Here is a 12,187-nt window from a genome sequence, read left to right as displayed (position 1 = left end):
GAGGGTCTGGGTGGGATTGTGGTCGGTGCAGACTCGATGGACCGAATGGCCTCCTTCTGCACGAGAGGATTCTATGATCCTATGATTCCTTGTGCGTATGGGTCAGTATTATACTACCTGGTATTTTAAGGTGTTGAATCAACAAGGCAATAATTGTTGCATCATTTTGTTTAGCCGTATTACTTTGTTGCTGGGGCCAATGTCTCTGTGCCCTTGTAGCTCTCAAAGTAAAAAAAAAGCGTGGAAAATTAAGTTGGTATTGACAATTATATAGAAAAATGTGTAACCAAAAAGGAATTAAGAAGTCACAGAATAATTTAAAATGACAGCTGAAAAACAAATCAGTGGAATTATAAAATGAGTTGACCAGAATGAGGTGTTGCCTGCATGTACTAATTGGTTTACGATGGTACTGTGGCCCAAGCAACAATAAAGCAGGCTCCATTTCATCATAATGTAGGCATAAAGCAAACAGACAGTTTGTTTGATGATAGCTAAACTGCAAGTTAATGATCTCAATTAAATGGATTAAGTAATAAAGTTGCATGACGAAAAGCAGACTCAATAGCAAAGCAAACAATTGATTTTGCTGCGAGAAAGACCTGAGGTCACAGGAATATTAAAACACTTCACAAGTCATACATTAAACCAAAGTGGAGGTTTCCCAATTTTTACAGCATTGTTTTTTTTCAGTTGCTATGCTGCAGCCGCAACTAACCAATATTAAAAATACACCACATAACATTGACACAAGACTGATAGGAATGGTCCGAGTTCTGCATGCATTGATGAAATATTGCTCTCTTACAATGATCCTCATTCTAAATGCATTTTAATTATTTATGGTTATATTTTTAGAGTGTTATGGAACATTTTCATTTGAAAAAATATATTTGTGATATAACAGATTATTAAAATTCAGTAGCTCATAGAAAGCATTTAAAATTCTTTCCATGCATTTGTATAAAGAGAGATTTACAGGGGAGAAATGTCGGGAGAAAAAACAAATCTTAATCTACATGATAAAGCCTATTGTAGTTCTGGGACCTATTCATATTCATTCATGATGGAGACATTGAGGAGCCAGTGTAGGACTGTGTCATATTTAATGGCTTAATTATTCATAAGGCAAACTGGGGTTTCATGGTTCAGCTGGAATATTTTGTGGTTTGGTTTTTGGTTAAGAAAAATTTGCAAAACATGATCTTTTTTTGGTCATCGTATTTATGACAAAGTTATATTGCCCCATTTTAAACGAACATTGTCATAAATTGTTACAAATAGTCATGGAATAAAGCAAGCATACTAGGTAGCCAAAAAAAAAAATCAAACAAGCTGGAAAAGGACATCACTGCCAATCAGCACTAGAAAGATGACAATCATTCTAACGTTAGGTCAGCACTTCAAAACTGATGACCTTATACATCGTCAGGATTTTTGCTGTTGGTAGGATGACTCAGAGACTGAGGGGGAAGGCTCACAAGTTTCTGGATGCGGCACCGAAAGTCTTCATGGAGGAGGTCTGCAGAGGAGGAATGTTTTGTACCTGCAGCGGATGAAAGATGCCACCTTACCCTGAACCTCTCTCCTGAAGCTGATGGTTCTGTTTTGCCTTGTCAATATCCTCCTCACATTTCCAATCCAGATCAAGGAAGATGTCAGCCAAGCACTCTGCTTTTCCTGGTGACTTCTACAATATTCCCAAAATAGGTGAAGTCGCACATCACTTATTCTTTTGAAGTGAAATCCTGAAAAGTATCGCTGAAAGACTCCCAGTGGCATTTCAGAGGTCTTTTTTCACAGCCTCAACAGTAATAACCATGAACTTCTAAGTATCCTTTTTAATAGCACTTGAAATCCACATCAATACAGTTTTTACTTCCAAAGGTTGGTCACAGTTGGGAGAGAGTGTTAGCTGAAGCCACCAAAATGGCATGCAGACTCTTTACTGAGTTCAAGCAGCCATTTAAAGTGGGAATCAGCTGTTTAACAAGTCCCTGGGTGGATGTACATATTCAATTCCTTTACCACAATGACATCGTGCACCAAACAGAGGCTAAACTGACTTCTCGCTTAAGACCCTTTCTTGGCCAATTCTTTAACACTAAATATTTGACAAAAAGTCTACCCCATCCTGCCACCACAACCTCCACTAGCACCATATGTTTTAGAATTTTTAATAATTCTTTCATGGGACATGGGCATCATTGGCTAGGCCAGCAATTATTGGCCATTCCTAATTGCCTCTGAGAAAGTGGTGGTGAGCAGGTTTCTTGAACTGCTGCAGTCCATGTGGTGCAGGTGCACCCACAGCACTGTTAGGAAGGGACTTCCAGAATTTTGACCCAGTGACAGTGAAGGAATGGTGATTATATTTCCAAGTCAGGTTTGGTGTGTGGCTTGGAGGGGAACTTGCAGGTGGTGATGTTCCCATGTATCTGCTGCCCTTGTCCTTCTAGGTGGTAGGTGTTGCAGTTTGGAAGGTGTTGTTGAAGGAGTCTTGGTGAGTGGTTGTCGGAGGTGGTTGATCGTGTGTCAATCAAGCGGGCAGCTTTGTCTCGGATGGTGTCAAGCATCTTGATTGTTGATGGAACTGCACTCATCCAGGCAAGTGGAGATCATTCCATCACACTCCTGACTTAGAGATGGTGGACAGGCTTTGGAGAGTCGCTGCAGAATTCCCAACCTCTGACCTACTCTTGTATTTATGTTGCTGTTCCAGTTCAGTTTCTGGTCAATGCTAGCCCTCAGGAAGTTGATAGTCGGGGATTCAGTGATGTAAATGCCATTGTATGTCAAGAGGAGATGGTCAGATTCTCTTTTGTTGGAGATGGTCATTATCTGGCACTTGTGTGGTGCGAATGTTACTTGCCACTTCTCAGCTGATGCCTGAGTGTTGGCCAGGTCTTGCTGCATTTGAAAAGGACTGCTTCAGTCTCTGGGGAATTGCGAATGGTGCTGAACATTGTGCAATCATCAGTGATAATCCCCACTTCTGACCTTATGATGGAAGGATGATCATTGATGAAGCAGCTGAAGATGATTGAGCCTAGGACACCACCCTGAGGAACTCCTGCAGTGATGTCCTGGAACTGAGGTGATGGATCGTGACCAATCATAACGATCTTTCTTTCAGCTAGTTACAACCCCAACCAATGGAGAGGTCTCCCCCTGATTCCCATTGACTCCAGTTTAGCTAGGGCTCCTTGATGTCACACTCGATCAAATGCAGCCTTCATGTCTAGGGGCAGTCACTCTCAACTCACCTCTTGAGCTCTTTTGTCCATGTCTGAACTAAAGCTGTAATGAGGATATGAGCTGAGTGGTCCCGGTGGAGCCCAAACTCAGCATTAGTGAGTATGTAAGTGATGAAATCCCTTCCATCACCTTGCTGACGATTGAAAGTAGACTGATAGGGCAAATCTGGGTTGGATTTGTGCTAATTTATGTGTACAAGACATACCTGGGCAATTACCTGGGTAGATGCCAGTGTTGTACCTGTGCTGGAACCGCTTAACTACAGCGCAGCTAGTTCTGGAGCACAAGTCTTTAGTGTGATTGGTGGAATATTGTCAGGGCCCATTGCCTTTGCAGTATCCAGCACCTTCAGCCATTTCTTGACATCACGTAGAGTAAATAAAATTGGCTGAAGACTGGCATCTGTGATGTTGGGGACTTTGAGAGAAGGCTGAGATGGATCTTCCACTCAGCATTTCTGGCTGAAGATTGCTGCAAATGTCTTATCTTTTGCACAAATGTGCTGGGCTCCCCATCACTGAGGATGGGGATATTTAGATGTCTCCACCTTCAAATAGATGATTAATTGTCCACTACCATTCATGACAGGATGTGGCAGGACTGCTTGGATATGATCCATTGGTTATGGGATCACTTGGCTCTGTCCATTGCATGCTACCTTCACTGATTGGCATGCATGTAGTCCAGTTTTAGAGCTTCATTGGGTTGATACCTTATTTTTAGGTATGCCTGGTGCTGTTCCTGGCATGCTCTCCTGCACAATTCATTGAACCAGGGCTCGTAGAATCCCTACAGTGCAGAAGAAGGCCAGTTGGCCCATCAAATCTGTACTGACTCTCCAAAAGAGCATCTTACTCAGGCCCATGATCTTGCCATATCCTGGTAACTCTGCTAATGGGTTATCCACTATGGCTAATCCACTAACCTGCACATCTTTGGACTATGGGAGGAAACTGAAACACCCTAGGGAAATCCATGCAGACACGGGAAGACCATACAAACTCCACAATGATAGTCTCGCAAGTCTGGAATTGAACCTGGGTCCTTGGCACCGTGGGGCAGAAGTGCTAACCACTGTGCCACCGTGCTGCAGGGTTGATTTCCTCCTTTGATGGAATGGTAGAGTGAGGGATATGCCGAGCTATGAGGTTACAGATTGTGGTTGTTACATTTCTGCTGCTGATGGCCCACAGTGCCTCATGGATGTCCAGTTTTGAGTTGCTAGATCTGTTTGAAATCTATCCCATTTTGCACAATGGTAGTGCCACACACCACGATGAAGAGTATCCTCAATGTGAAGGTAGGACTTCACCTCCATGAGGATTGTGCAGTGATCACCAGCTCCTACAGTGCTGTCATGCACATGCAAGAGTTGGAAGATAACGTCAGGTATGTTTATCCCCCTTGTTGGTTCCCTCACCACCTGCCACAAGCCCAGTCTAGCAGCCATGTCCTTTAGGACTTTGGCCAGCTCTGTCAGAGGTGGTGCTACTGAGCCAATCCTCGTGATAGACATTGAAGTCCCCCACCCAGAGTACATTCTGTGCTCTAACCACCCTCAGTGCTTCCTCCATGTGGTGTTCAACATAAAGGAGTACTGACTGATCAGCTGGGGGAGGGCTATTGGTGGTAATCAGCAGGAGGTTTCCTTTCCCATGTTTGCCCTGAAGCCATGAAACTTCATGGAGTTCCAGAGAAGATGTTGAGATCTCCCAGGGTAACTCCCTCCCAGCTGCCTGGTTAAAGAAGAGAAGTGTGAAATAATAGATACAATAAACATAGTAAGAGAGGAAGTACTGGAGGGACTGGCATTTTGGGTAAATAACTAGGGCCAGATGGATTGTATCCCAGGAAGCCATGAGGAAATAATGGATGCCCTGTGGACCATTTTCCACGATATTAGCAAGATCCCAGAGAATTGGAGATCTGCGAACATTGTACCATTATTTAAAAAGGATGTGAGGATTAGGACAGAAAACTACAGGATGGCCAGTCTTATTTCAGTGGTGGGCAAATTATTGCAAACAATTCTGAGAGACGGGATAAACTGTCAATTAAAAAGGCATGGATTGATTAGGGATAGTCAGCATGGTTTTGTTAGGGGAAGATCATGTCTTACTAACAATAGAATTTTTTGAAGAAGTAACAAGGAGGATTGATGAGGGTAGTGCGTGTTGTCTATGTGGATTCCAGTATGTCATTTGACAAGGTCCCATATGGCTGACTGTTCAGAAAAGTGAGATCTCATGGGATTCTGGGGAAGGTGGCAAGTTGGATCCAAAATTGGCTCAGTGACAGGAAACAAAGGGTAATGGCGCAGGGATGTTTTTGCAAATGGAAAAAGGTTTCCAGTGGTTTCCACAGGGCTCAATGTTGGGGCTCTTGCTGTTTGTAATCGTTTAGACCTAAATGTGGGAGGCATGATTAGGAAATTTGCAGGTGGCACAAAAATAGTCTGTGTAGTTGATAGTGAAGAGGATAGCTGTCGATTCCAGAATGATGTCACTGGTTTGGTTGAATGGGCAGAGAAGTGGCAAATGGAATTCAATTTGAAAAATGTGAGGTAATGCATTTGGAGAGGACAAACAAAGCAAGGGAATACTCAATAAACAAGAAGATATTGAGGGGTGGGGGTGAGGGGGTGGGGGGGGGGGAATTCCAGGGATGACCAGGGTGGCGACTTGTGGAAGGCCACTGATGCCTCTGTGGAGGGGCAAGGGGGATTTATTTTTGCTTCTGTGATTGGGATGCCCCTGATCTCAGTGGAGCCGGTTCCCAGCACTGCCAGAAGGACAGCGCAAACTTTTTTTATTGGCAATTGAAGGGACAAGATCTGGAGAGAAAACTGGCCAGTGAAGCTGGAGAGGTCCACTCCTGTTTTCTCACCAGAACTGACACTCTGCCAGGTTCTCATAAAATTCCACCCATATTAAGGAAATGGGCAAAACTGAAGCAACTGAATTTCAATGTGGGCAAATGTAAAGTTGTCCATTTGGACTTAAAAGGGCAGAACAGGACACTTTCTAAATATGGAAAGGCTAGAAACAGTAGAGGTCGAAAGACATTGGGGCCGGAATTTTACTGGCTCGGAGAACGGTATTCTCCGTTGGCTCAGGCGAGATCGTACGAAACTCAGGCAGACGTGCTGTATGTCAATGTCATGATCAGGTACAGCAAATAATCAAAAGAGATGAGGAGGAATTTCTTCTGTCAAAGGGCAGTGAATCTGTGGAATTCTTTACCACAGAGGGTTGTAGAGGCTGGATCATTAAGTATGTTCAAGGCTGAGACAGACAGATTTTTAATCAGTAAAGGAATCAATAGTTATGGGAATAAGGCAGGGAACTGGAGTTGATGATTATCATATCAGATAAGTCATGATCTTATTGAATAGCAGAGCAGACTCGATGAACCGAATGGCCTACTTCTGCTCCTGTGTTTTGCGGTCTTGAGAGTGAGATGAAGGGGTTTTGATGTGTATAGAGAGCCACAGTTACCTCAGTTACAGAGCATTATACTGGGAAATGAAGGGTGCAGGCAACAGCATTTTTGGTGAACTCAAATTAACAGAGTGTAGACTTTTGGAGACTTGCCCCGAGTGCATTGGAATAGCCAAGTCTAGCATGAGCAAAAGTTTGAATCAATGTTTCAGCAGCAGGTGAGCTGAGGCAGGGACAGAATTAAAAGTAAAGTTCATTAATTAGTCACAAATAGTCTTACATAAACAGTGCAATAAAGTTACTGTGAAAATCCCCGAGTCGCCATACTCCGGTGCCTGTTCGGGTACACTGAGGGAGAATTTTGCATGGCCAATTCACCTAACATGCATATCTTTGGACTGTGGGAGGAAATCAGAGCACCCGGAAGAAACCCATGCAGACACGGGGCAAATGTGCAAACTCGACCGAGACAGTGACCCAAGCCAGGAATTCGAACCCAGGTCCCTGGCGCTGTGAAGTAGCAGTGCTAATCACTGTGCCACCGTGCTGCAGTTGGGTAATGTTTTGGAGGTGGAGATAGGCAGTCTTTTCTGGAATAGAAACATATCAACTGCATCTTCTCCTTTGAAGGTTTGAAGTGGATAGTTCGGGTACAACTTAACTCAGAGAATGTATGAGCCCACGTGCTCAGAGTTCTATATCTGAACATATTTAACCTTATATCAGTGCATGTATACCTCCAGCGATTTTATTTTATATACTTGTTTGCTCTGAAAGTATTTTCAATTAACAATAGCACAAACTCTTATAATATTAAATCACAATATCATGAAGAAAATCCCGTGATATGAGAAGGTGAGAAGATAAACAAACATTGAGTGAAATTTATGACCTGCCCATTTTCAGGAATATCAGCTAGCAACTATCAACTCAAGGCTCATTGAATGACCATAGCACTGAATGCCTACAACTTAACCAATTAAATTTTGCCCACATAAAGCCGTTTCTCTTCTTCACCTATAAATCAATATAAATTTTAATGGCGATTCATTATTTGGTCATTCGGTGAGGAACAGGTAACTTTAAGAAACTACTAAGTGCCAGTAAGAGACTCAGATATATTCATACAGACCTTTCACCGAACACATATTTAGAACGTATGTCTATGGAGAAAAGTGTTAATAATTATGATATATTAGTTTGCTAAATAATGCAAGATAAATTTTAATAGTGAGGTAACACCCAATTTAAATATAATTTCAAGATACATTGATCCAGAAAAACAGTATAATTTTTGAGGGAACGGTGCATGACAGGATGAACGTGCAAATTACATGAATGGCTGTTTTTGGACTGGAGGGACATGTACAGTGACATTTCCCAAGTTTCAGTACTCGATCACTTCTGATTGGGCTATGCGTTAATAACGTAGACTTGGAGATGCAAGGCATGATTCCAAAGTTTACAGAATACAAGGGCCTGGGAGAGGGGGTGCAGATGGTGCCAATCATCAGGGCCTGGGACTAGTGGGGTGGGGGGGCTCAGACTTTGTGTTTTAAACAGAGTTCTTGTTATCCAGATGGAACAACCAGAGTGACAGACCAGCTTTAAAAAATGAGAACTGAGAGTTCAGATCTTTTTAAAGCCAGTCTATCTGTGTCAGTGTCAATTTTACTGAGCTGCTGCTTCTGACCTTCAGGCAGCTTCATAGGTCCATTTTTTGTGAAATGTCCAGCAGAATCCAAAGTTGCCCAAAGGTCAACAGCAACGCAGCAACTATAAAGTTCAAAAATGGTAAGTAAAGTCCCAGCAATTTTAAAAACAATTTGTTGCTGTATATTTGTTTTTTAAATGATATTCTTTCAAGGGATGTCATAGAATCAGAGAAACAGGTCATTCAGCCCATCGTGCCTGCACCAACAACAATCCCACCCAACCCCTATCCCTGTAACCACCCATATTTACCCTGCTAATCCCCCTGACACTAAGGGGTAATTTAGCATGGTCAATCCACCTAACCCACACATCTTTGGGCTGTAGGAGGAAACTGGAGCACCCGGAGGAAACCCACGCAGACACAGCGAGAATGTGCAAACTCCACACAGATAGTGACCCGAGGCCAAATTGAACTCAGGCCCCTGGTGCTGTGAGGCAGCAATGCTAACCACTGTGCCACCGAGCCGTCCCCATGGGCTACATTGTGGGGATGTGGGGCTACATCGGCTAGCCCAACATTTAATGCCCAACCCTAATTGTCCTTGAGAAGGTGGTGGTGAGCTGTCTTATTGAACCGCTGCAGTCCATGAGGTGTAGGTGCACCTATGGTGTTGTTAGGAAGGGAGCTCCAGGATTTTGACCTAGTGACAGTAAAGGAACGGTGATATATTTCCAAGTCAGGTTGGTACATAGTGAGTGGAACCTGCAGGTGGTGGCATTCCCATGCATCTGCTGCTCCTGCCCTTGTCCTTCTATAAGAACATAAGAACTAGGAGCAGGAGTAGGCAATTTAGCCCCTCAAAGCTGCTTTGCCATTTAATACAATTATGGCTGATCTCACTTCAGCCGCAACTCCACTTTTCTGCCCATTCACTATAGCCCTTCAAACCTTTACTAATTAAAAATCTGCCCACCTCTTCCTTCAATTGGGAGGTTGGGGGGGGGGGGGGGGCGGAGGGGGGGGAGGTGAGGTTAGAAGGGAGGTTGGAAGAGAGGTTGGTGAAAGGTTGGGGGGAAGGTTGGAGAGAAAGGTTGGAGGGAGCTGGAAGGAAGTTTGAAGGGGAAGATTGGAGGGAAGCTGGAAAGGAGGTTGGAGAGAAGGTTGGTGTGGGGGTTGGGGGGATGTTGGGGAAAAGGTTGAAGTGCAAGTTGGGGGAAGGTTGGAGTGCAGTTTGGGGAAGATGTTGGAGTGCAGCTTAGAGAGGAGGTTGAGGGAATTTGGAGTGCAGGTTGGAGGAGGTTGGTGTCCGGGTTGCCGGGAAATCAGAATGGGTGATATGGAGTTTGCGAGGGACGTGAGCTATAGAGTTGAATTGTTTTATGAATGCAGCGATTTCTTTGCAACCACTTTCCTAACACCAGTTGATTGCTCTGTGGTTAATTATCCTTAAAGACTAAGAATTGTCCCTCCAATTTCACCATTGTAACAATCACTCGCCTACTCTATCATGTATAATGAAAGAAAGACAAAAACCTACATTTATACGACAACTTTCACAATATGCCAAATCATTTTACAGCCAATGAAGTACTTTTGAGTTGTGGTCACTGGTGTAACATAGGCAATGCTATCAACTGGTGGAGCAGGCTCGAAGGGCCAAATATCTACCTTTGTGTATGTCAGTCAGCGATGGATGAGATGAACTTGGTTAGATGGCCATTGTCATCCATAATTATCTTGTCGATAGAGGTTGGAATCATGGCTGGAGCTTTGTTTACTTTGCTACTAATGAAAGTTTACTGGGAGTAGGATTTGTGAGGTGAGATTACCAGACCTGAAGCGCAAACTGGGTTGATAGTGAATTGGTAACGTCTTTTACACTGTACATGATTCTCAAGTCTTTTCCATTAACTTTAATCTTGTCTTTTGATCTACTTAGCTATTATCTTACTCTATCTTGGTGCTTTATTTTGATGTTTTTGAGATATAGAAATATTGTGACAAAGTTGTGTTACATAATAGATATTGAAAATATATTGTAGTGAGAAGCAGCAATTACAAGTTGCTTGCAGAGAGACACCTGAATGCTCCAGGGTTTCTCACTGACAGTTAAGACCCATGTTGTTCAATCATTCTACCTTGTTGCTCAGGAGTCATTTGATCTTTCTACCCTGTATGATTATTGATAAAATAGAACCCAATTCCACCCCTTGTATGAAATAATTATACTGAATAATATCAAGCATTCAGGCAGAAAAACATTTTCTAAATCTTCTACAGAATGGAAAAGATCTTGTGCAGTTTATCTGGGTTATAGGTATTGAATCTTTCCCCAGATATGCATTTGCTGTCACCGTGTCTATAACATGCAGGACATGTAAATGAGGGCTAAGGTAGGCATCAAAATCAGTGTTATTGTCTGCAAAGTGTTATTAATAATATTTCCCTGTCAGATTAACAATATTATATGATGATCTTAATATAAAATGAGTATTTTTTGGTTTAATAGTGGGATAACCTGTAAGGTGCATACAAACTGTCGCTATATTATATTATTGCCGCTTTTAAATATTAATGACCCTTGCTGTATATATATCGGACAATATTTGTGAACAAAGACCAAAGAACAATACAGCACAGGAACAGGCCCTTCGGCCCTCCAAGCCTGCGCCGCTCCCTGGTTCAAACTAGACCATTCTTTTGCATCCCTCCATTCCCACTCCGTTCATGTGGCTATCTAGATAAGTCTTAAACATTCCCAGTGTGTCCGCCTCCACCACCTTGCCCAGCAGCGCATTCCAGGCCCCCAACACCCTCTGTGTAAAATATGTCCTTCTGATATCCATGTTAAACCTCCCCCCCGCCTCACCTTGAACTTATGACCCCTCGTGAACGTCACCACCGACCTGGGAAAAAGCTTCCCACCATTCACCCTATCTATGCCTTTCATAATTTTATACATCTCTATTAGGTCACCCCTCATCCTCCGTCTTTCCAGGGAGAACAACCCCAGTTTGCCCAATCTCTCCTCATAACTAAGCCCTTCCATACCAGGCAACATCCTGGTAAACCTCCTCTGCACTCTCTCTAAAGCCTCCACATTCTTCTGGTAGTGTGGCGACCAGAACTGGGCACAGTATTCCAAATGCGGCCGAACCAACGTTTTATACAACTGCAACATCAGACTCCAACTTTTATACTCTCTGCCCCGTCCTATAAAGGCAAGCATGACATATGCCTTATTCACTACCTTCTCCACCTGTGACGTCACCTTCAAGGATCTGTGGACTTGCACATCCAGGTCCCTCTGCGTATCTACACCCTTTATGGTTCTGCCATTTATTGTATAGCTCCCCCCTACGTTAGTTCTACCAAAATGTATCACTTCACATTTATCTGGATTGAACTCCATCTGCCATTTCTTTGCCCAAATTTCCAGCCTATCTATATCCTTCTGTAGCCTCTGACAATGTTCCTCACTATCTGCAAGTCCAGCCATTTTCGTGTCGTCCGCAAACTTACTGATCACCCCAGTTACACCTTCTTCCAGATGTCAACAAGTCTTCGGTATTATTGGCGGAATGCTTTCGGGGTCCATTGCCTTTGCAATATCCAATGGTTTCAACCATTCCTTGATATCACATGGAGTGAATCAAATTGGTTGAAGACTTGCATTTGTGATGCTGGTGACCTCAGGAGGAGGCCGAGATGGATTATCCACCCGGCACATTTTTTGCTGAAGGTGGTTGAAAATGTTTCAACTTTGTGCTGCAACCTACCCATCATTGAGGGTGGGGACATTTGTAGAGCCCTCTTCTCCTGTTAGTTGTTT

Source organism: Mustelus asterias, chromosome 6, assembly GCF_964213995.1.
Source record: "Mustelus asterias chromosome 6, sMusAst1.hap1.1, whole genome shotgun sequence".
Taxonomy (NCBI): Eukaryota; Metazoa; Chordata; class Chondrichthyes; order Carcharhiniformes; family Triakidae; genus Mustelus; species Mustelus asterias.
Note: the sequence above shows the minus strand (reverse complement) of the source record.